The sequence below is a fragment of the Sus scrofa genome, chromosome 2 (genome assembly GCF_054392235.1).
Source record: "Sus scrofa isolate SSC_HxYL_T2T_F1_AM1 chromosome 2, Sscrofa_HxYL_maternal_Yorkshire_Landrace_v2.0, whole genome shotgun sequence".
Taxonomy (NCBI): domain Eukaryota; kingdom Metazoa; phylum Chordata; class Mammalia; order Artiodactyla; family Suidae; genus Sus; species Sus scrofa.
In genome coordinates this window covers 143839946-143866467 of record NC_139384.1, presented here as the reverse complement: position 1 = coordinate 143866467, position 26522 = coordinate 143839946, and the positions used below count along the sequence as shown (strand labels likewise).

The 26522-nt window shown below is 37.6% G+C and overlaps 1 long non-coding RNA gene across 1 annotated transcript in view; it reads right to left on the bottom strand.

The window, feature by feature from the left end:
• The window catches only part of LOC110259475 (uncharacterized), a 531787-nt gene that overhangs the window by 11530 nt on the left and 493735 nt on the right, over positions 1–26522 (bottom strand). The window contains exon 8 of the long non-coding RNA XR_014838781.1: positions 1459–2865. This is a non-coding gene — a long non-coding RNA (uncharacterized LOC110259475). The remainder of the gene's footprint in view (positions 1–1458; positions 2866–26522) is intronic.

Below are 26522 nucleotides of genomic sequence, written 5' to 3'. Positions count from 1 at the left end.
TATGTTACTGGACACTTGGTTCTCATTTTTCTCACTGAGGAAACAAACTTTCCAAATCTACTGGTGATGCTGCTATGAGGTTTAAATAAGACTGAATCTTTTTAAGAAATACCAAACTATTACACATCATTATATTGACTATACACTGGGACCACTTAGTCAGGAATAGGTGAAAATAAATTCAGGATTTACTACAAAATCTACCAAAATAGTAGAATGGGACCTTGCTACTCAAAGTGTGGTTTGTGGACCAGAACTATCAGTATTATCTGGGAACTTGCTAGAAATGTATCTAGACTTACCAAACATAGTCGGCATTAAAAAAAGAGGTCCAGGTGATTTGGATACACATTAAACTGTCAGAAGTATTGGCACAGTAGATTTATAAGAGGAAAATGAAAACTTGGCAGAAGCTGACCATAAGAAAATAAAGCTAAAAATAAAACAAAACATGGTGTTAAAAAGAAATAACAGGCTGCAAATGGAGTCACTAGTGCTAAGTCCCATATGAACAAACCAAGACTCAATACCTAACCTAATTGCAGTTTCAGGCCATCCCAGGAATGTAACCTTTAACCAGTCAACTTGGAATTATCTGGTCAGCACTAGTGAGGTAATCTACCCATTAGACTCCTTCCATTCCCCTTAGGTGAGCTTGCTTGAAATAACACATTCTTTGCTAATAATTTCCTTTTTACACCCCCTTTCTGCCTTTAAAAACCTTTCTTTTCCTACAGCTTGGTGAAAAAGTCCTTTCTATTTGCTAGATGAGATGCTGCCCCATTCAAGAATCATCTAAAAAAGTCAATTTGATCTTTAAATTTAATCCATTGAAAATCTGTTGTTAACAGATTTGGCAGCAGTGAAGGGATCCAAAGTGAACCTTTGAAGGCACCCAGGGACAGTGAGAAACACAAGTATGGTAGCTTTTTGAGTTCACTGCCTTTCTTCCTATTTTTAAGAGCCATGAGTAAGTTTCTCTGGATTCCAAGCTCTACTTTGTTGTGTTGAGCTCCTGATATAATTGTCCTTCAGTTGGTTCAGGGCTTAGTGGGTCAATTTGAGATGGCAGATAGTTTTATCCAGAAGGTGACTCCCTTGGCTTTGATTTAATCAGACTGGAACTTCCTCAGTTCCAATCTTCAGTTCTATTCCACAGTCCCCATTTACTGCAATCTGCTAGTTTAGTCCATGGTGGAAAATGCTGGTGGTGTGCACAGACTTCTCTTGTCCACAATCTGCAGTAACAACTCTTTTGGTTACTGCTGGTATGTTAAAGTGCCCATTTTGGTTTGTCTTTTCTTTTCTTTTCTTTTTTTTTTTTGGTCTTTTTAGGGCTGTACCCACGACATATGGAGGGTCCCAGGCTAGGGGTCAAATCAGAGCTGTAGCTGCCAGCCTACACCACAGCCATAGCAACTTGGGATCTGAGTCATGTCTTATGACTCTCTACACCACAGCTCACCACAACGCCAGATCCTTAACCCACTGAGCAAGGCCAGGGGTCAAACCCACGTCCTCATTTATACTAGTTGGGTTTGTTAACTGCTGAGCCATGATGGGAACTCCTGGTTTGTCTTGATTTGTGTAGATAAAGGTTATGGTTAATGGAAATCCTGGAAGGAAAAAAAAAGCCACATTTTATGGTTATTAGAACAATTACTACCTAACTCAAAGACTCCTGAGTTAGAATAACTTGGTCATGAAACCGGTTATATTGATGCGAGGTCACTTCCCCACCTCAAGAAAATTTTTAAGCAAGGTAAACTATAAAAACATCACACAATTCTCAACTCTGTGGCACTTTCCTTTTAGGTATTTACTAGTTTGGCTCTGAGACCCAAAAGCTTAGCTAAAAATAATTGTAATAATAAAAAATATTAAAATGGGATTCTTGAAATCCAAAATGTTAAGCTTGTTATCTTCTGACACACCTGCTTATTTTATGTCTAAGAACTGCAGTCCTGAAACCTACAAATATCTACAAAAATGGTAAAGTCTTACTAAAGACAACTTAGAAACAATGGCCATTATGGAGAACATTCCAAACAGACAAGATCATTTACATGAGAAGTGCACTTGAAAGTATGGGTTTTCATATCAAACAAATGGAATGGGATGTCCATTTTAAATGATATGTAGAAACTTTCAGAAAGATTTCCAAATAGTTCAATTAAAATTTTCTGTTGCATGGAGTTGCCTTGGGGCCCAGTGGGTTAAGGATCCAGTGTTGTCACTGCAGCGGCTCAGATTGATGCTGTGTTGTGTGTTCAATGCCTGGTCTAGGAGTTTCTACATGTTAAGGACATGGCCAAAAAATTTGTTGCATAAGGCTGATGAAAATTTAAAATAAAACATTATAAACAAAAGTGCACCAAACCATTAGCTTTACACTACAGAAGCTCTAAGGCCAGACATCTAATATAACACCTGGGCTCCCCACATTGCACTCTCCTAGGGGTTCATCATTAAAATGCTGGCCCAGAGATCAATGTCTCAGTTATTATCAGCTGGAACACAGGAAAAGTTATTGTCCTCAAAGGGCTCATGCAAATTCTTTTTAACATCAAACTTAAATGCTCTCAGATCTACCCTCGAAGGAAAGCTCTCCTCTGGGCCCCTCTCAGAGGTGACGAAACTCTTAGGGATTTTCTGGTAAATTGCTACATGATTCCCTTGAAGAGCTAAAGTGAACAAAAAAATTAATGAAGAACCTTGTCAAATTATGCACAATGGAGATACACCCCCCTACTTAACCTCACTCAGAGCCTGCAGATGGGATTCTAGGAAGACTGGCAGAAGCCAGCCAGCTAAAAGTTAGACTTCTTACCAGAGTTGGCTCTCTCAGATCTCTGTCTATAGGACCTAGGAGAAAAAAGAAAAGAAAATATTTTTTGCACCTTCTTTGGAAATGTCTCTTGAGTCCAAGGGGTTGTTCAATACTGCCAGAAATATTTACTGTTTATCCCAGCTAAAAAACTACCAAGTAGCTCCGTGGTCAGAAATTGGCCAAATTGCAAAGTCTGACAGAAACATTTTTAAAGTCTTCTATCTTAAACTAAAATAAAACTACATACCCAGGGGGAAAGAGAAACCTTTTAAAGCCCTTGTAAAAATTTATGGGTGGATCAACCCATGAAATCATTTAAGTTGCAAGCCAATTCTCTGAGGAATTGAGAGCAATAGTCCTTAAAAAATCTTTGCAAAGCTAGAAATGCAGCTCTAGAGGCAATTCCAAGACCACCTATTCCTTTTTTTACCAGTCCTTATAAAAGAGTTGTTACTTGCATTCTTTCTCTGGGCCTTTGGAGTTGTAAATGTTAAAGTACAAACTTCAAGGAAGTAATTCTTATTAGTAAAAGAAAAGGGGGTGGGTGGGGGAGGTCATTGGGAACTTGGGCAAAGGAGAAATTTTAAGTGTCCTGAAGCTATGAGATCCTGCATGCATCTATCCAAATGTTTACATGTCTCGATATACGTACTACACACGTGTGATATTTTCTACCTCTACATGGTACTGCCAAAGTTAAACTGTGAAGTATTTAACTGGCGCCAAAAGTAAATGCTTGTATGAATTAAATATTCATAAAATTCTTTAATATATAATAAAAACATACCCTAAAACTTTTTAGGAACACATGATCTGAGATAAGTATTAGTAAACAAAAGCTAGTTTTGATTCAATTAAATAGGTCCATTAGGTTTGCTAAGAACTCGCAGGGACCAGTTGGGAAATCAAGAGAGATATAACTACGGCATCCAAAGTGGACGGGCTTGAGCTCAAGACGGCACAGTGCTGACTATGAGGAAATTGGGCTTATAAAGGATCTGTGGCAGGAATCTGTGGCGGGAATAGTGAAAGAGGAAGGGAAGGTCAGGGGAAGGGGAGGGGGTCGAGTCCCATGGGCAGTTAATGTTTGTAGGTGGTTAATCAATGCAGGCAATTGTTTTCTGCAGGCCATTGTTTCTAGCTGCCCAACTTGAGCATCCACATTCCAAGGGTGTAAATTGTGCACTGGGCCATAGCCAAGTCCACAGCAGGTCTCCAAGGTGAACAGCCACTAGGAGGGTTGGGGGGATGGTCTGGCACCATCCTCCTCGGAACCTATCAACGTCTTTAGAGTTACCAACATTAGAAATAATTCAGACATGCACGGGTGCCACTTTAATGTCTCATGAAGTGTTTGTGGGTAATCTAAATATAAATGTTACAAACAACTGAATAGATATAAGAGGATAAACAAGTTTTAGGTGAACTTTTCAAATAGTTTCCTCAAAATTTTTTTTTGTTAACCCAAAACTTTAAAGTTATGCAAAAGAGACTGAATGATAGATAGACATTAAATATATAGAGCATTTCCAAATGAGATATTAATTATTGAACACAGGTTTATCTACTTTTGGTTTCCTTTTACAGAGAAAAATGAAAGATGTTTGGATCAATTAGTAAATATTTTGTGGCACCCTGAAAAATTTGTTAGGAGAAAGGATGCATTTCCAGAAATTATAAAAAGTATTTATAAGTCTGCCAATCCACAAAGTGCTAATGTAAGAGACAGCCCACCCTTTTTAAAAGTGGTAGAGGCGGAGTTCCCATCATGGCTCGGTGGAAACAAATCTGACTAGGAACCATGAGGTTGGAAGGTTCGATCCCTGGCCTTGCTCAGTGGGTTAAGGATCCAGTGTTGCCGTGAGATATGGTATCAGTTCTGGTGTTGCTGTGGCTGTGGTGTAGGCAGGATGCTACAGCTCCGATTAGACCCCTAGCCTGGAAACCTTCATATGGCATGGGTGTGGCCCTAAAAATACAAAAAAAAAAAAAAGTTGTAGAGGTTTGTGGAAAATGAATTTTTGGAAGAAAAATTTTAATGTGTGATCACATGAAAGCTGGCTAATCTGGCTATGATTAGAATAAATTTAATTAATTTAAATGAATTTTAACATCAAAAATAAGATGGTACAAAATTAGTATTCGATTTTCTGCTGAAATTGTCTTCAACTATTGGTCTGCTCTTGATAAGAGACTGTAAAAAGGTTTTTCTTTATCTTTCAAGTAAACTGCCTAGGAAGCAAGGATTTTGTTTCTTGTCAGAATAGTTTCCTGTTTCTTTCTCCTTCAACTCCCCTTCAAGGAAATTAAGCTCAAAAGCCATGTCTCATGGCCATGCTCCTTCCCCAACCTTGACCACCTGGGCTGCTCACTTCCTGCTAGAGCAGGAATGCTCTCTGCGCCTCACCCCACCACCATATAACCTGTTCCCCTTGCAAATAAGGCATCCTGCCAGAGACCAATCAGAAGATCAAACTAGGTCTTCACCCAGGTCGCATTGTATAGAGACTGCCGCGGAGGGAACCACGCCCTCTTTTTTAATCTGCACGCACTTGAGTTCTCTCATTCCCTCTCTGAAAATGTACTTTCACTCTAATAAGTTTGTAAAATGTCCATTTCAACGCTTTGTTACAGTGAGACAGGGACCAAAGAAACTATTATCTTTATCATCAGCTCTTTGGTTATTTAAGAGAAAACGCAGTCTTCTTTATTAAAAGAGCTAAGGTGTTTTTTGTTTTTTTTTTGTCTTTTGTCTTTTTTGTTGTTGTTGTTGCTATTTCTTGGGCCGCTCCCACGGCATATGGAGGTTCCCAGGCTAGGGGTTGAATCGGAGCTGTAGCCACCGGCCTACACCACAGCCACAGCAACGCAGGATCCAAGCCGCGTCTGCGACCTACACCACAGCTCACGGCAACACCGGATCGTTAACCCACTGAGCAAGGCCAGGGACCGAACCCGCAACCTCATGGTTCCCAGTCGGATTCGTTAACCACTGTGCCACGACGGGAACTCCTAAGGTGTTTTTTTTTGAACAACAATTTGCTTTTAAAGTCTTTGTCTCTATGGCTAAATGGATAACTAAGTATTGTTTTACAGTGACGCATGATCCTATTTGACCAAGTGTTTTAAAACCTTTTAATGTTTTTTGACAAACTTTCCAAAAATCAAATTCTAAATAAAGTCTTTTTGACCTTATATTGACTTTGAGATTTTTCAGAGGGCCCCTGGAACATCTCAAAAGACTTTTTTTTTCCTTATAAAAAGGGAGATGGTAAACTAATTTGGCTTATTTAATATGTTAAATAATATGGGAAGTACTGTCATATAAGAAATCAGAAAAAGTCTTTTTTATTGTGTCTTGGTATAGTTTTATGTTATATGTGTCCTAGAAATTACATAAAATTCCTAAAGTCTGATAGACACTGGTATAACGTTGGCAGCATAATTTCAGTTATCATTTAAAAATGTGTGTCACACAAATAACTAAATTTCCTGATCAATTTCATTAAAATTAACTCTCATGAAATCTGGAACAATGGGCATTTTGAAAAGTCTTTTGTCCTTTACAGACAGTTACGGTTTTACTCTGCTGCTTTTATAAAAGCATTCTTGCAAAAGTACTTCATCTTCAAGGAGATTCAAGGCAAGGACTTTTCGACATGTACAAGTACAGGTTTCTGATAACTTTAAGATAATAGAACTGAACTAAGTTAGAATTTCCAGGACTAATGGAAAAACTGAATTAAAAAAAATATTGATTACAGGGGACTGAATAAAATGAGGAAGATGATTATAATTTTTTACAACTTTTTTTCTGAAACATTGTTGGTTCTTTAGTAATTTGTTTTTCTACAATTAAGATACCCCTTTATCTTAAGCTATCTATGACATGCAGTAATTTGGTAAAATTTACCTTAGTAAACAAAGATAAAATACTTTTTCTCTCTACCTGATCCCTCCCAAATTTGGAAACTCTAGAGTATTATTTTCATGACAATACATTTAATTTTTTACCTAGGTTCAATAAGAATATGTTCTCCTTAGAAAAACTGACTTGATAACCGTGCTTACAAGGTTCTAGCAAAACAGTCTTAAAAAGTGTTGATAAAGATTCCCGCTGTGCCTCAGTGGAAACGAATCTGACTAGTATCCATGAGGACTCAGGTTTGATCCCTGGCCTCACTCAGAGGGTTAAGGATCCAACATTGCTGTGACCTGTGGGTAATCTAAATATAAATGTTAAGAATATGCAATGCCACAGCCACAGCAATGCCATTTGGATCTGGCATTGCTGTGCCTGTTGTGTAGGACAGTGGCTATAGCTCAGATTTCCACCCCTAACCTGGGAACCTCCATATGCCGCTAGTGGTGCCATAAAAAGACAAAAAAAAAAAAAAAAAAAAAAAAAAAAAAGTGTTGATAAGGTCAATTACTGTTCCTGCTGCCCTTAAGTTACTAAAAGGCCAAGTTTAATACAAACAAATTAGTTTTATTGTGATGATCTTTGGTAAAAATGGGGGTGATTATACAGAGAGAAGTTATGTTTGCCCCTCTGTCTATGTTAAATTCTCATCCTGTTAATCTGACTTTGAGATTTTGTTACATAACTATAAACTGAACTGGATCCTGAATTCCTCTAGTTTCCGTAAATATCTGGCTACAACTCTCTAAACTTTTACAGATTTCTCCCATTTTTTGGATTTGGAATCACCAAGAACAAAGACTGCCCTTGAATCTTCTTGGAAGGGGCTATAACAGGTCCTCCTCACTAGCCAGATGACACCCAAACTTCAGGGACTTGAACCCTGGATACACACCTTACAACTACAGATAGCTCTACCTGATATCTGGTCCTGTAAAAATGCTGGACATCTCCAAATCAAATTGACTAGGAAAACAAATAGCTGAAATGGAGGCATTCTGTCCCCTCCCAAGATACACTGGATTAAGACTGCATACTTCTACTAAATGTGAAACCCTTACTTCTTTTCTTTCTTTCCTTTTCTCTGACATTGACCAGAAAAGATAACACCATCACTTGTATCTCCCAGACCACTACTAAGGGGGAAGTCAATCTTTCAGACTGCTGGATTTGTCATTTAAAAAAACCCCTGGGAGTTCCCATCGTGGCGCAGTGGTTAACGAATCTGACTAGGAACCATGAGGTTGCGGGTTCGGTCCCTGCCCTTGCTCAGTGGGTTAACGATCCGGCGTTGCCGTGAGCTGTGGTGTAGGTTGCAGACGCGGCTCGGATCCCGTGTTGCTGTGGCTCTGGCGTAGGCCGGTGGCTACAGCTCCGATTCAACCCCTAGACTGGGAACCTCCATATGCCGCGGGAGCGGCCCAAGAAATAGCAACAACAACAACAAAAAAGACAAAAAAATAAAAAATAAAAAAAACCCTGATCTATCTTTTATTCCAGAGACCCTCTGATCCATTTCTCTATCTCTGGTAAACAACCTGGAACTTGGCAAACTTTGTGTTTAGGGTCTACACAAAGAAAAGGACACAAGGTAAAGGTAATCAGAATAAAAGTGCTTGTATGGTCTAAAGACCCTTCATATTTTATGAACTTCATGGTTGTCCTCAGCCACAGAATTTTTTTTTTTTTTTTTAGGGCTGTACCCATGGCATATGGAGGTCCCCAGGCTAGTGGTTAAATCACAGCTACAGCTGGCAGCCTATCCCACAGCCACAGCAATGCAGGATCTGAGCCGTGTCTGCAACCTACACCACAGCTCATGGCAACGCCAGAACCTTAACCCACTGAGTGAGGCCAGGGATCGAACCTGCAACCTTGTGGTTCCTAGTTGGATTCACTTTCACTGTGCCATGATGGGAACTCCTTTTTTTTTTTTTTTTTTTCCCCTGAGTCATAGATTTAAATGGGAATTATCAGGAGGCATTCATGATTCAAAACTTGGTTCCTTCAACAGGACTTACTTCCCTGAATTGGAGTAAATGTAAATGAGACTACAGTCAGGAATGCTTCTTTAACTCTTAAAGTATTGCAGAATGCACTGTTGAGCAATTAATGACAAAAAAAAAAAAAAATCCTTAGAGTTCCTGGCCCAAGTTGTTCTTGATAATATGACAGACCTGATTAACTTTACCTGAACAAGAAGGTGTATGCGCTGTGGCCGACACCATCTGCTGTACCTGGGTTAACACCACTGCATAAGTTAAAGCTCAGTGATGTAAGATCACTAAGCAAGACAAGAAGATTTTAAAAGGCGACTCTTCTTCAACAGGTTCTTTCTTTGACTTGTTTGATTTTGCTTGGTTTGGGTCTTGGGGATCATAGCTTCAAAATGAATCTAGGCATTGGGAATTATTCTGTTTATAATAATCACTGTAACTTCCTTGGTATGTTATAGGCTCTTAAAGGCTTTTAATGCATGTTTGCAGTCCCGGGCCACTAAGCAAATGATCTCCCTGAGACTGGAACATCAGAATAGGAACAAAGAGAATGACCATCCTAAAAATTGTGACCCTGAAGTCATGGTCTGTCATTATCATAGAGATTAAGCAAAATATCATGATCTGTGAATAACATATATAAAGATGAACAAAAGTTTTGAGAACCAGGGAACAGTAGCTGAGAGTGGTGCCAATGCCTTATATTCTGATCAAATCTCTCAGTGAAGCTGAGGGTCTATTCCTATTGTTAAAAGGAAATAATAGGCCCAAAGTGGAGTCACTTTTGCTAACCACTACATGACCAAACCAAGACTAAATATCTGACTTAACTTCAGCTTTCGCCTCTCCCAGTAAAGTAACGTTTAAACAGCCAACCTGGGATTGCCTGGCCAGCACTAGTGAGATAATCTACCTGGTAAACTACTTCTCTTTCTCTTAGATGGGTGACCTTGACTGAAACAATGCATTTTTTTTTTTTTTTTTTTTTTTTTGCTAATAATGTCCTTTTTCCATTCCCTTTCTGCCTTTCAACTCCTTTCCTTTTCTATAGCTTATTGGAGTTCCTCTCTCTTTGCTAGATGGAATTCTTTCCAACTCATGAATCATGTCATAAAGCCAATTTGATCTTTAAACTAAGTCAGTTGAATTTCTGTTAACAATGAACAAATATCAAAACACATCCCTGTATAATCTGTAAAACTCTATGTTAAATTACTTTCTTGTCAAAGAGAAAATACAAATATATTTAAAAAATGATTACGTGCCATGCAGTGATATCCTCTAAAATACAGATAAAGTGCTCAAAGGAAAATTCAATATGTTTAAAATCTATAAATTTGGAAAAATAAAACCAGGCATTTACCTCAAGTCTGTAGAAAAATTCTAGGTGGGATTCAGATTTTATTCAGTTAAAAAACTATAACTGGGAATTCCCGTCATGGCTCAGCAGTTAACGAACCCAACTAGCATCCATGAGGACACAGGTTCAATCCCTAGCTTTGCTCGTTGGGTTAGGACACGATGTTGCCATGAGCTGTGGTGTAGGTCGCAGATAGGGCTCAGATCTGGCATTTTTGTGGCTGTGGCATAGGGCGGTGACTACAGCTCCGACTTGACCCCTAGCCTGAGAACCTCCATATGCCACAGGTGTGGCGCTAACAAAAGACAAAAAAACAAAAACAAACAAACAAACAAAAAACTGCCCCAAACCAAAAAAACCCTGTAATTTTAGGGAAAGAAAATATTTTTTCAAGCTGGAACTATAATGGGTGAATCTGCCCCACAAGGCTATATCTTTTGTAAAATGTTGAATGAAAAATAACTCTATCCTAAGAACAAGAAAAAAAATTTCTTCTATCAACTTTGACAATGGATGAAACAACAAAAAAATAACGTGAAGCAAAGTAGAAAGAACTCAAAGTATATCAGTAATCACAAAGTCTGTATAAAATGAAAAGACTGTTAGATTAGATTTTTAAAAATAAATATCAAAATACATGCTTGCATTTTAAGACTTCTATGACTAAAACATTAAGACTACAAAACAAATATCTTAATGATAGGAGGTAATTTTACAATTCCCACCTTCCTACAGAGATTAGGAAATAGGTTGATTGTCTTCCTTAATGACTACATTTCAAGGGGCTGGTTTTCACATCTCTGAGAAAGACAATCTTGGGTTGTAAAACTGGCAAGAAGCTTAAAAAAATTACATCTCAAAGGGACAGAGGAAAAAAAAAAAACTATAATTACAAGTTTTCTAAAATAAATGCTCCAGGCACAGGGGAGTAAGGAGCCTGGAATCAGGAAGAATCCTGGCTAAAGTTTAGCCACTTTGAGGGGAATATTAAGGCCACTTTGGTCAATGCTATGAAAGTGAGAGCTGGAGCAATCAAAAGTAGTAATTAAAAACAGTATTTTTAAGTGATAGAATGAACAAGTTTAATTTAATGGACCAATTAGAGAATAAACCTCTTCAAACTCTCTCAACACAATAATAAAATTTGATTTTTTCCCCCCTCAGGCCATAAAGCAAGTTTCCAAGTATATCGAAGAAACAGTAAAACAGTAAACAATTCTCTGGCTGCATGTAATCCACTTAGATATCAATAATTAAATGACAACTAGAAAACCCCAAAGATTAAAATATTTTAAAATATACTTCTAAATTACCTGTAAGTGAAAAATAAGTCATATCATCACATAAAAAGTATTTTAAGACTGAATGATAATGAATTTTAAATTGTAAGAAAGAGCTAAACAATACTTAGAGGAAATGTGTCCTTAAGTGTTTACATTATTAAAGAATAAAGGCTCAAAACTAATAAAATCATTATGTAATTCAAGAAATTAGAGACAGAGAAAAATAAACCAAATAAAGTAGAAGGACAAAGTTAATAAAGTAAAACACAAACTTAACACAACAAAACACAGAAGATAAAGGATAAAGGTAGCTTTTTATAAAAGGCAAATAAAATACATAAAAATCTAGCCAGATTGATAATTTAAAAAAAGGGAAAAAGAGCAAACAATTTAATTATGAAAAGGGGACACAGATACTACAAAGGTTAGGCAGATGTTAAGAGATATTATGACAAACAGCTACACTTCACACAAAACAAATTGTCAAAAATTAAAATTTTGGACAACTTTAAGTGTATTCAAAGATGAAGCAATAGAAACTTGTAATCCCTGTGGAAATATAAAATTTTTCATCCACTTTGCCAAATAGTTTAGTATGAAGCACATAAAGACTGAGCACGTAAAATGGGCCACAATTCCATCGCTGGGTATGAAACAAACAAGAATCAAAACTGAAAACTCTTGGACTTGTGTAAAGGGACATAGCCAAAGAGGCCCATAAGAGCATTATTCTCAATAGCAAAAAAATGGGAATTTAACCCAAATGTTTATGCACGGTAGTATGGATATATCTGGTATATTTGTCAAAAGAATGAATGAAATCTTGCTCATTAGGAATGCTCTTCCTGATAGCTACAAAGGGGAAAGAATCTGATTCTTCATCCACAGTTGAATGAATATACTCTATATACTTATGTCTTGGAAAATACATGGCTGTGAAATCAAATGAACCTCAACATGATAACACTAAGCAAAAGGAGCGAATCTCTGAAAAAGACAGCCTGAATATGTTTACATCACTTGTAAAAGCAGGTAAAATTGAACATGATATTGCTTAAGGATAAATATATAGAGAGTAAAACTATCATGCAAAGCTAGAGAAGAAATAACATAAACTAGGATTATCATTAACGTTGGGGAAGGGAAGGAGAATAAAATCAGAGAGGTGTATTCCGTGCATTTCTAAGGTATTAGTAAAATTCTATTTCTTAACCTCTTAGAAAACCTATTAGAAACCTATTAGAAATTCTATTTCTTAACCTCTTAGTAAAATTCTATTTCTTAATTCTATTTCTTCCTTAAAATTTACATGTACATTTTTATATTTCTATGCATATATGTTCAATATACTAAGAGAAAAAATATTTTTATATACAAAGAAAAGAATAAAGCTCTCCAGGGACTGAACCCACACCACAGCAGTGACCCAGGCTGCTTCAATGTCAATGCCAGGTCCTAAACCCATTGTGTCACAAGGGAATTACAAGAACAGACATATGAATCTTTTTATTTTTACAGAAAAAGCTATGAATCTTGAGAATAATGACAACAACTGAAAATGTTTAGAAAGAATTAAAATAATGGGCTTTATAATAATTAAAATATAATTATCTACTCCAGATGCAAAAGATCAAGTACATAATTTTTTTTTTAGGGCTGCACCTGAGGCATATGGAAGTTCAAGGCCAGGAGTCAAATTGGAACTGCAGCTGCTGGCCTACACCAGAGCCACAGCAACACCAGATCTGAGCCATGTCTGCGACTACACTATAGCTCACAGCATCACCAGGTACTTAACTCCTTGAGTTGGGCCAGGGATTGAACATGCATCCTCACGGATACTAGTTGGGTTTGCTACTGCTAAGCCACAACAGGAACGCCACAAAATTTTAAGAGTAGGAACATTATTAAAGAGGAATAAAATTACTAAAGAGAAAGTTTAGTTAAGTGCTTTCCTAGATATCACCAAACCTCTGGCATGGTTAAAATCCCTACCATCACCCCCCTTATGCACATGAGATTCAAAGTGTAGACATGTTGGAAGGTGATGGACATATTCACAAAGTAAAGAACAGATTGGGTAAAACATTTCATCTGTGTGTTACCCTTAATTCTCATTTATATCTGCTCCCTTATGTACACAAGATACCTTTCATCTCTAGCACAGAAAAAGCTAGAGAAAAAGCATTCCTTTCATATCAATGACCACTCACCCGAACAGAAACAACATACAGTGCTGTGTCCATTGGAGGTGACTTGACAATGGACTGGCTCTTCCTGATCTCAGCAAACACAGTGGTTTTTTTCCTTATTTAGTTTTATGGCATATGCAGAACTAGAAAAGTGACATAGTACCTGGACTCCTTCTATAAAACGGTAATGGTGGACACACATAATTATACATTTGTTAAGATCAATAAATATCATGTACAAAAGTGAGCCCCAGTGTAAACTACAAACTATAGTTAATGATAACATCTCAATGTTGTCTCAGCAATGGAAATAATTGTACCACATTGATGCAAAATGATAGTCATCAGGAAAACTGAGGGGAGTGGTAAGAGAGTAATGGGAATTCTACTTTTTGCTCATTTTTTTCTGTACACCTCCAACTGCTTCAAAAAAAAGTCCATTTGTTATTTTAAAAAGTGTACTGAATAAATTAATCTGAGTTGGAGATGGGGAGAAAAATGGGAGAGAATTCTTGGAAATATAGGTTGATATGATATAATGATAGAGTTGGAGGTTTAAATATCAGGCTGATTTAGTTCATCTTTGGGCTTGTTCCTTTAATATTTATGAAGACGCAAGTATTTTACTAAGGTTATAAAGGAACAACAATTATTTGGATCCATTGTAAATATATGTACTTTGTAGTTAAAGTCAAAAGAGGAGAAACTGAGGTTTATTTCATAATTCAAGTTTAGATTCAAGTTGTCTTAGCAACGACTGCAAGTAAATACCTAAAGTCATTTCTAACACGCTTAGCTCACAGAACTAGTCAAGAATGCCAACATAAGAAAAGTCTTCTTAAAATTATACAACAAAAAAGCCAAGGCATTTTCTTTCTGGGATTCACGACGCACTGTCTTAGAGATAATCTGAGATGACTAACCCATCTAGGACATAGGATGTTGAATGCATGTTGGGAGGCAGAAAAAGGAGGCAAAATCATGGTGTAGGGGGGTCGGGGTTCTTTTTTTTTTTTTTTTTTTTTTTTTTTTTTTAAGGGCCACCTTTGCAGCATAAGGAGGTTCCTAGGCTAGGAGCTGAATATGAACTGTAGCCACTGGCCTACGACACAGCCACAGCAACAGCAATATGGGATAGGAGTTGCATCTTCGACCTATACCACAGCTCATGGCAATGCAGGATTTTTTAACCCACTGAGTGAAGCCAGGGATTGAACCTGCAACCTCACAAATGCTAGTCAGATTCGTTTCTGCTGAGCCACCACAGGAACTCTGGGATCGGGGTTCTTTACCTGCTGTGCAAATGCTGAAATGAAGTGTTTTTGTGAGCCTTGTCTTCCTAAGTTGACCGACATGCTACCTCTAATTTGATCTTTGAGTATAATGAACATTAACACTTAAGATGTAAATTCATAAATCTAATATCATTTTCATTTTAATCCTATTGTTGATAGAAGAAATGTTCACCTATTGAGGTATGGGAGAGTCATTCTGGCTTATACGTGAGTTAACTTGAGTTTTATGCCAACTAAAACTGCTTGTGGCCTATCAAACATACATTGTACATCTGCTTCAATTATTTTAGAAAAGGCCATATCCATCAAAAACAAAGAATGTCTATGTTAAAAATAAAGATTAAATGTCTCCCTTCCTGGGACACCAATGCTGGTACCCCAATGCTGGTACCCCTTCAATGATGAGACTACCTTCCCAGCTGCCAAGGCCATCCTGACTTGCTGTGTATGTGCTGGATCTGTTTTTGAAACCCTGAAGGAATGTATGCCTGACTTGTTTGACATTCTTTCTTCTTACAAGATATAAAACTGCGTTGGAGTTCCCGTCATGCTACCTCTAATTTGATCTTTGAGTATAATGAACATTAACACTTAAGATGTAAAGTGGTTAACAAACCCAACTAGGAACCATGAAGTTGTGGGTTTGATCCCTGACCTTGCTCAGTGGGTTAAGGATCCCATGTTGCCATGAGCTGTGGTGTAGGTTGCAGATGTGGCTGGGATCTGGCATTGCTGTGGCTCTGGCATAGGCTGGAAGCAGCTCCAATTAGACCCCTAGCCTGGGAACCTCCATATGCTGCAAATGCGGCCCTAGAAAAAGACAAAACAAACAAACAAAACAAAAAACAAAACAAAACAAAAAAATCTGTGCTAAAAACCATGCTTCTCTGGAGTGGATCCTCAGAGTTATCTGAAAGGCTGTCTTCCAGGCTATAGTCCTCAGAGTGGCTCAAATAAAACTCTTTTCTATTCCTATTACAGATTTTTTTATTGATTATTTTCATTGACATTATAAAACTATTGCTAAGAGGTTTGACATGGTATGTGATAGTGTACTAGTTGCTTCTGGCTAAAGTAGTACCAGGAAACCTGCTGTAAATTACACTGAATTTATTCTAGAATAACTGACCTATTTATTTCTTAGGTTACTTCAGAGGCACAGTTCCTTGTCTCTGCTAATGCACCACAAAGTAGGAAGGAAGCAGAGTGAGTTGTTGAAAGGTCTTACAGTAACAAAAGGGGACTTGTTTCTATCTAGAGATTAGCTTTCTTTGGTGCAGCTTAATTTCTGACCATGAGTACAATGTTCTATCAGTTGCCATGCTTTGGGTATTGCTGTATCTTTTTTCCTCAGAGAAAAAGGCTGTAGCTCTGGATCAACTGGGTGGCCATTTTTCTAATGAGAGGGTTTCATGTACTCAGGCCAGCAACTTCTTTCAAGATCTTAACAATGACAATGGTTCACATGCCTTCTAAACGTCCTCACATGTTTTAACTTACGTAACTACAACCTGAAAAATCCTCACAGCAGCACAGAGCTTTCAATTAAGTGACTTCCTCAAATTCTTATGCTGACAATCTGGCATCATTCCTAGGCATTTTTTTCCCTCCCTCTCAGAGATTTTCTGAGCAGCTGCTATCATACTTCACTGCATTTTGGGGCACTAGATTTTGGAAGGTTTTTGCCACTTTTACATTCTTGGCAAGAAAGGGAATAGAAAAGAAGGAAAAACACACATCCACGTATAGCTATTTATGCCTGGCCACTCCATTTGTTAGCTTTTATCATGAGCAACCTCACAACAGATGGAGAAGATTCTTCTCAACTCCATGTCGTTATTGTGAAGTAAATTTCTTATGTAAAACACAGTATTGATCCTGACTAATCTAAATATACCATTTTCACCAGTTACAGAGATTTGTTTAACCTTGTATCTTTGGAAGTTTGCTGGTTCTAAGAGGAAAGGATATAAAGGTCAGAACAAATTAGATTCCTGTTGATACTTGTTCCTTAATGAAAAGACTGTTTTCCTTTCACGTACAAAATGAATTAAAAACTAAAATAAGTGAACAGTTTATATTAAATACATAAAAGTCATATAGGGATTGCTAATCTTCCAATGGATTCTGAGTGAAAGAACACAGATCAAATGTGAAAGTGAAAGGAAACATATTTTGAATGGTTCTTTCTGAAGCACAATTCTTTTTATTTTATCACTACCAAGAAAGTGTCTATATCCAAGCTCTCTACCATCCATCTTAGACTTGCCTGAATGCTAATGAAAAATTATTAAGACATTTACTTATTTTTTTCTTCAATAACAAAGATTATAGGTCAGAACCCATTTGGTGAATGGAAAAAGCAAGGTCAGACCACTGGAAATATAATTATAAAAATAGGATGTCAGCCTTTGATAAAAGATAAACCAATTTGGCATAAAGTTATCACATTCAAATGCCATTTTTTAATAAATAGAAAATAGAATATTACTATGTTTTGAAACCTTTTATTTAATAGCCGTAGGGAAAACACTGCAAAACTAAGCAATAAAAAAGTCTTAAAAAAATAGCTCAAGGAGGTAGGATCAAGATGGTGGAGGAGTAAGATGTGGTGTTCACCTTCTCCCACAGACACAACAAAAAAAACCCATCTACATGTAGAATGATTTGCACAGAACACTTATTGAATGCTGGCAGAAGACCTTAAACCTCCAAAAAGGGCAAGAAACCCTCCACATAACTAGGTAAAACAAAAGGAGAAAAAAAGAGAGAGAGAGAAGAGAGAGGGAAAAAAAAAAAAAAAAGGAATTGGGATTAGACCAGCACTCCTGAGAGGGAGCTATGAAAGAGGAAAGGAACCTGTACCCTGGAAAGCCACCTAACTGATGGGGAGATAAGCCAAAATGGAAGGACGTGAAAGCCTGGGAGAAAAACACTGCAGCTGGACTGAGGAGGGCAAGGCAGAGAGACACACACGCAAAATGTCAATACCACCACCAGGGACACCACAGCCTCAGATACTTGGGTGGGGGCTAGGTGCTGAGACTTAGGCTCTGGAGGTCAGTTCCTGGCAGAGGACTAGGGTTGGCTGTGTGGAAACATCCTGAGGGGCTAGGGAATGGTGTGCCACAGGCTGGGGATTAGAGCACCACAGCCAAGGGAGCACAGGAGGAGGCCTGGACCCATAGGAGAAGCAAGGCACCATTGTTGGTGAGGGTGAGAGGAGAAGGGTGGAATGTCGTAGAAATATCTTTCTCAGTTTATGCATGGGCTCTCAGTGGTGGGGTGCTTCTTACATGGGCAATGAGCCACTGGGTGCATATTTTGAGGGCTAAGGGCAGTAGGATGCCTCTTGCGTTGGCAAACCACTGCAACCATCTCAGATTCCAGAGGTGGGTGTGACCCACCACAATGAGGGGGTCCATGAACAGGCACCACCTGTGGCCCAAGTCACCTCAGGGATCAGAACAGAGAAGGGCACTGCAACCGAGTACCACCCGTTGTTGGGCTCACTGCCCTAAGAATGCACACAGAATGCTGTTGCCACTGCCAAATGCTCTGGGCACCACCTATCCCTGCCTGAGGGTCACTGCCACTTCCAGGGCCCTGCAACCAAGAGCAGCCTGCACAACCTCCCTGCAGATCCTTCCTACTGTCAAGGGCCAGCAGTCAGGCACTGGTTACTAGCCTTTCCCTTGCCTCCATCTCCCTGGCAGCAACTGCAGGCCATAAAACAGCATGGGGATAACAGCCTGCACACACTGAGGAAAGAGACAGCAAGCATCCAAACCAAAATCAGTCTTTATGTCAAAAAAAAAAAAAAAAAAAAGTAAGCACTCACAAAATACACAGGGGCACTCTCATATATAAATAGCCCTCCAAGACTACAGTAGTTGTTTTCCTTAAACTCACAGAACAGGAAAAAGATAAGCAAAAGGAAGAAGCTCAGGAACCATTCCCAGTTAAAAGAACAGGAGAATTCCCCTGAAGGAGCAAACAATGAAACAGACCTCTGCAGTCTAACAATACAAAGTTCAAAAAGGAGGTAGTGAAAATACTGAAGGAATTAAGAGCAAATATGAAGGAATTAACAGTGGATACGAACAGTAATTCAGATTACATTAGAAAGGAACAAGAAAATATGAGGAGCAAAAATTTAGAGAATTCATTTGCAGAAATCTAAGCTGAGTTAAAGGCAATGAAGAGCAGAATGAATATTGAGAGGAACAAATTAATGACTTGGAAGACAGAATAATGGAAATCACCCTATCAGGACAGCAGACAGAAAACCAAATGAAAAAACATGAAAGAAATATAAGAGATCTATGGGATAATATAAAGCAGGCCAATGGACATATAAAAGGGATTCCAGAAGAAGAAAAAGGATATTGAAAACATATTTGAAGAAATTATGGCTGAAAATTTTCCCAAATCTAAAGGACACAGATAAGAAGATATAGGAAGCACAGAGGGCCCCAAACAAGTTGAACCCAAACAGGCCCACATCAAGACATGTTATAATAAAAGTGGCAAAAGTTAAATATAAGGAGAGGATTCTAAAGGAAGCAAGAGAAAAACAAAGATGTAATTATAAGGGTATCAGCTGATTTCTCTACAGAAACACTACAGGCCAGAAGAGAGCGGCAAGCTATATCCAAATTTCTAAAAGAGAAAAAATTTGGAACCTAGAATACTCTACCCAGCAAGAATATCATTTGAAATAGAAGGACAAGTAAAGAATTTCTCCAGCAGGAGTTCCTGTTGTGGCGCAGTGGTTAACGAATCTGACTAGGAACCATGAGGTTGCGGGTTCGGTCCCTGCCCTTGCTCAGTGGGTTGAGGATCTGGCGTTGCTGTGAGCTGTGGTGTAGGTTGCAGACGTGGCTCGGATCCCACATTGCTGTGGCTCTGGCATAGGCCAATGGCTACAGCTCCGATTAGACCCCTAGCCGGGGAACCTCCATATGCCGCGGGAGCAGCCCAAAGAAATAGCAAAAAAAAACAAAAAAAAAAAAACAAAAAAAACAACAACAACAAAAAGAATTTCTCCAGCAAACAAAAACTAAAAGAGTACAGCAATACTGAACCCATTCAAAAAGAAATACTGAAAGGGCTCCTCTAAATAAAAAAGAAATAAGAAGAAATAAGCTGAAGGAAACCACAACTGGAAAGTAATCACTTAAATAAGCCAGTATACAGTCTAAAAGGAAAAAAAGAAACCTATTGTAAAAGCAATGATAAATACAAGGAACAGCAAAAGGATAAATACTAAGGTGCTAAAAAAAGGACCTCAAAATCATAGAATGCAGGTAAGGAAGGTAAGAAAATTTTGACTTTTTTTTTTTAAAGAAAGTGTTTGAGGCTATATGACTATCAGGCTAAAGCAAGCAGATATAGGAAGGGGTTAACTTACTTGAAAAACAGGGCAACCACAAATCAAAAGCAAACATTACATTCACAAAAACTAAAAAGAAGAGGACACGACCGTGAAATAAAAGTAAATAATCCAGCCAAAAAGAGAAAGGAACAAAGGAGGAATTTAGAATCCACTGGAAAACAAGGTTTAAAATGGCAAGAAATGCATATTTATCAGTAATTACCTTAAAAGTCAATGGACTGAATGCTCCAATCAAAAGACACAGAGTTACAGACTGGATAGAAAAACAAGACCCTACAATCTGTTGCCTACAAGAGACTCACCTTGGGGCAAAGGACACATATAAATTGAGAGTGAGGGGATGGAAAAAGACATTTCTTAGGAATGGAAAAGACAGGAAAATGGGAATTGCAATATTCATATCAGAGAAAACAGACTTTAAAACAAAGGCCAAAAAGAAAGACAAGGAAGGACACCAATTCATGATAAAAAGACCCCCTCAAAAAGAAGATATTACAGTTTTCAATATATATGCCCCTAATATAAGAGCACCCACATGCATACAACAAATACTAATAGACATAAAAGGAGAAACTGATGGGAATACAATAAGAGTAGGAGACATTAACTTCCACTCATATCAGTGGACACATCCTCTAGACAGAAAATCAATGAGGCAAAAAAGATCCTAAATGACACAATAGAGAACTTAGATTTAATTGATATTTTCAGGACATTACAGCCAAAAAATTCAGAATATACATTCTTTTCAAGTGCACATGGAACATTCTCAAGGACTGACCACATATTGGGGCACAAAACTAATCTCAACAAATTTAAAAGTATAGAAATTATTTCAAATATCTTCTCTGACCACAAGCACATGAAACTAGAAATCAGCCATAGGAAAAGAAATGAGAAAAAACTGATTATATAGAGACCAAACAACATATTACCAAAAAACCAATGGGTCAATGAAGAAATCAAAAGGGAAATTAAAAAATACCTTGAACAAATGATAATGAAAACACAGCCATTCAAAATCTATGGGCTGCCACAAAAGCAGTGCTCAGAGGGAAATTCATAGTGATACAGGCCCTCCTCAAAAACGAAGGAAAATCTCAAATTGACAACTTAACCTACCACCTAAAAGAATTAGAAAAAGAACAAACAAAACCTAAAGTCAGCAGAAGGAAGGAAATCATAAAGATTGGAGAGGAAATCAATAAACTAGAGATTCAAAAAGCAATAGAAAAAAATCAATAAAACCAAGAGCTGGCTCTTTGAAAGAATAAACAACACTGGCAAACCTCTAGCCAAACTCACCAATAAGAGAGAGAGAACTCAAATAAACAAAACAGGAAATGAAAAAGCAAAAATCTCAAAGGATACTGCACAACTACAAAAAACCATAAAAGAATACTATGAGAAATTATATGTCAACAAATTTGACAATCTAGAAGAAATGGACAATTTTCTAGAGACACACAGCTCTTCAAAACTGAATCAAGAAGAAACAGATCAACTGAACATACCAATGACTAGAAATGAAATCGAATATGTAATAAAAAACACTCCCTAAAAAAAAAGTCTAGGACCAGATGGCTTCACTGGTGAATTCTACCAAACATACATAGAAGAACTTAAACCCATCCTTCTTAAAATTTTCCATAAGGTTGAAGAAGAAGGAATAATCCCAAATATGAAGCTACCATCACCCTAATTCCAATACCAGACAAAGATACTACCCCAAAAGAAAATTATAGGCCAACATCTTTGATGAATTTAGATGTAAAAATTCTCAAGAAAATTTTAGCCAACAAAATACAACAATATATAAAGAAGATCATACACCATGACCAAGTGGATTCATCCCAAGTTCACAAGGATGATTTCACATACGCAAATGAATCAACGTTAAACACCACATTAACAAAAGAAAATTCAAAAACTGCATCATCATCTCAATAAATGCAGAAAAAGCATTTGGCAAAATCCAACATCCATTCATGATAAAAACTCTTACCAAAGTGGGTATGAAGAGAACATAACATAATCAAAGCCATTTATGACAAACACAGCAAATATAACACTCAATGGAGAAAAGCTGAAAGCCTTCCCACTAAAATCTTGAACAAGGCAACAATGCCCATTCTCACCACTTTTATTCAACATAGTATCAGAAGTCCTTAGCCAAAGCAATCATACATACAAAAGAAATAAAAAGTATCCAAATTGGGAGAGAATAAGTAAAATGGTAATGGTCACTCCATGCAGATGACATGATACTATATATAGAATACCCTAAGGACTCCACTCAAAAACCACTCAACTAATCAATGAATTCAGCACAGTAGCAGAATACAAGTTTAACATTCAGAAATCAGTTGTATTTCTGAATACTAACAATGAAATAACAGAAAAGGAATATAAAACTAGGATACCTTTTAAAATAGCACCCCCATAAATTAAATACCTAGGAATAAACCTGACCAAGGAGGTGAGAGATTTATATGCTGAGAACTATAAAACATTAATCAAGGAAATTATTAAAGAGTATTCAAAGAAATGCAATGATATTCCATGCTCCTGGGTTGGAAAAATTTATATTGTAAAAATGGCCATACTACCCAAAGCAACCCTCAGATTCAATCCAATCCCTATCAAATTATCCATGACCTTTTTCACGGAACTAGAACAAATAATCCAAAAATTTATATGGAACCACAAAGACCCAGAATTGCCAAAGCAATCCCGAGGTTAAAAAAACAAAGCAGGAGGCATAACTCTCCCAGACTTCAGGCAATATTATAAAGCCACAGTCATCAAGACAGTGTGGTACTAGTACAAAAACAGACATACAGACCAATGGAACAGAATAGGGAAGACAGAAATAAACCCAGATGCCTATGGTCAATTAAACTTTGACAAAGCAGGTAAGAATATAAAATGGGAAAAAAGACAGTATCTTCAGCAATTGTTGCTGGGAAATATGGACAGGTGCATGTAAATCAATGAAACTGGAACACACCCATACCATGCACAAAAAATAAACTCAAAATGGCTTAAAGACTTAAACATAAGACAACATGCTGTCAAAAGCCTGGAAGAGAACATAGGCAAAACATTCTTAGACATCAACTGTACAAACGTTTTTTTAGGCCAGTCTCCCAAAGCAATAGAAATAAAAACAAAAATAAACCAATGGGACCTAATCAAACATAAGCTTTTGCCCAGCAAAGGAAACCTTAAAAAAAAAAAAACCACGAAAATACAACCTAGGGAATGGGAGAAAATAGCTGCAAATGATGCAACTGACAAGGACTTAATCTTCAAAATATGCAAACAACTCTTACAACTCAACAGCAAAAAAAAACCCAAGTGAAAACTGGGCAGAAAACCTGAACTGACATTTCTCCAAAGAAGTCATACAGATAGCCAACAGGCACAGGAAAAAATGCTCAACATCACTAATTATTAGAGAAATGCAAATCAAAACTACAATGAGGTACTACCTCATACTGGTTGGAATGGTTATCATTAATAAGTCTACAAATAACAAATGCTGGGGAGGGTGCTGAGAAAACTGAACCCTCCTGCACTGTTGGTAGGGATGTAAATTTGTACAACCACTGTGGAAAACATTATGGAGGTACCTTCTATATTTAGAAAACTAAATGTAGAACTACCATATGATCCAGCAATCCCACTCCTCGGCATATATCCAGACAAAACTTACACTGAAAAAAGATACATGCACCCATATGTTCACTGCAGCACTAGTCACAATAGCCAAGACATGGAAACAACCTAAATGTCCATTGACAGATTAATGGATTAAGAAGATGTGGTACACAGATACAGTGGAATACTACTTAGCCATAAAAAAGAACAACATAATGCCATTTGCAGCAACGTGGACGGAACTAGACATTCTCATACTAACTGAAGTAAGTCAGAAGGAGAATGACAATGTATGAATTCACTTATATCTAGAATCTAATTTATGACACAAATGAACCTATCTACAGAAAAAAAAAAAGAATGTCATGCACATGGAGAGCAGACTTGTGCTTGCCAAGGGGGAGGGGGAGGGAGTGGGATGGATTGGGAGTTTGGGGTTGGTAGGTGCAAACTATTGCATTTAGAGTGGATAAGTAATGAGATCCTGCTGTGTAGCACGAGGAACGATATCCAGTCAGTTGTGATGGAACATGATGGAGGATGATGTGAGAAAGCAAATGCAAGCATTTGTGTAACTGGATCACTTTGCTGCATAGCAGAAATTGACAGAACACTGTAAATCAACTGTAATAAAAAATTAAAAATTCAAATGAAGACAAAAAATCCAAGAATGGCTCTTCTCATGCCTTTGGAATAATGGAATAGACATAGTCAAATGGGATAATATCATAGGTCAAATATTTTCCAATATGATCCATATCATTGTGATATTTTCTCAAGAAATCAGGACACATATTTTGATGTTCCATGTAAGCATTGTTGAAGAGGATTGTGGGTGTTAGTTTGTGATTGCTATGTAACAAATTATCACAAATTTAGTGGCTTAAAAACAATACTAATTATCTCACAGTTTCTGTGGGTCAGGAGTCTAGGTACAACCTAACTGGGTCTCTTGCTCAGGGTCCCACAAGCCTACAATCAAGAGGTGTGCTGGGATGTGTTCTCATCTGGAGCTCAGAGTCCTTTCCCAAGTTTATTGAAGTTGTTGGGAGAATTCAATCCTTGTTGTTATGGGACTGAGGCCCTCAGCTCCTAGTGGCCATCCATTTCCCAAGGCAGTTCATGACATGGTTATTTGCTTCTTCAAAGACAGGGGGAGACCTTCTTGCTTTTAAAGGGATCACCTGATAATGTCAGGCCCATTTGCAAAACCGCTTCACTTTTTCCACATAATACAACCACAGGAGCAATATTCCATGATATGCAGATTCCGTCCACACTGTGCATAAGAGGGGATCGAACAGAACATGGGTTTTGGGGGGTTATCTGAGGACTACCAGAAACTCCTTCCAATGAACTTGCTGATGACTTAAATGTAATACTTCCACAAACTGTAGACGTTTTTTCTTCTCCAGCCTCCATCTATCTTTTTAGCCAGGTAATTGTCACAGAGAGACTTTAAGTTTTTTATCTCCCAATTTTATCTGGTTTATTAAGCCTTTCAGAAATTCCTGATTCTGAAAATCCATACACTCTTCTCTTGTTCCATTTACCTCCTAAAATAATAATCTCCCCTGCATCATTCTCCATTCTAGATAAACATCACCCACCACTTTCCCAGGTTAGCACCCTATGTCCAGGCCTATGTGTTCATGCTAAGTGGAATTTGTTGGGTAGGGATTGAGAGAGATGCATAGCAACCCTCTGCAGTGTCATATCAGGGCCTTGTTACTCCAGGAAACCAGAATCAGCTTTACCTGTACCAATTTCACAATCCAGATGTGGTTACCAATCCAGATGACATGTCATTTCAGGTATTTTTACATAAAAATGGGATAATTATTTCTAAGTCATTAATGATGAACTTTAATGCTCAATTTACTTGAGGGGATATTTTAGGCTAGTACGCTCTCTCTTTTTTTTTTTTTTTGTCTTTTTTGGGCCATAGCCCTGCATATGGAGTTTCCCAGGCTGGGGGTTGAATTGAAGCTATAGTCACCAGCCTACACCACAGCCACAGCCATGCCAGATCTGAGCCGTGTCTGTGACCTACACCACAGCTCACAGCAATGCCAGATCTTTAATCCACTGAGCAAGGAGGCTGGGGATCGAACTTGTGTCCTCATGGATACTAGTCAGATTTGTTTCTGCTGAGCTACAATGGGAACTCTGAGGCTAATACTCTGTGTTTATCTGTGTTTTTCCAAGCAAGAGCTAAATTTCTTTTTTAAAAATGAAACACACTCAATATTTATATATATACCTTAGTGTATACCTTAAGAAATCATCTGTTTTCTGTTTCAGAATATATACATATATTATAAAATATAAATATATGTAGGTATGTGAAACTAAATTCAAGGTGGTTATTTCTGGAGAAAGAGGGAAATGGGATTAGGAAGAAGAATACAGAGATTCTATGATTGCCTCTGTAATGTTTTTCTTCTTAGGTTCTTGGTGACTACATAGGTGCTCAATATATGATTGAAGTCGTTCAAAAAAATATTTAAAGTCTCTATAAATGACATACATACAGAAGTCTCTAGAAATGAAAGACATACAGACAATGAAGAAACATTTCT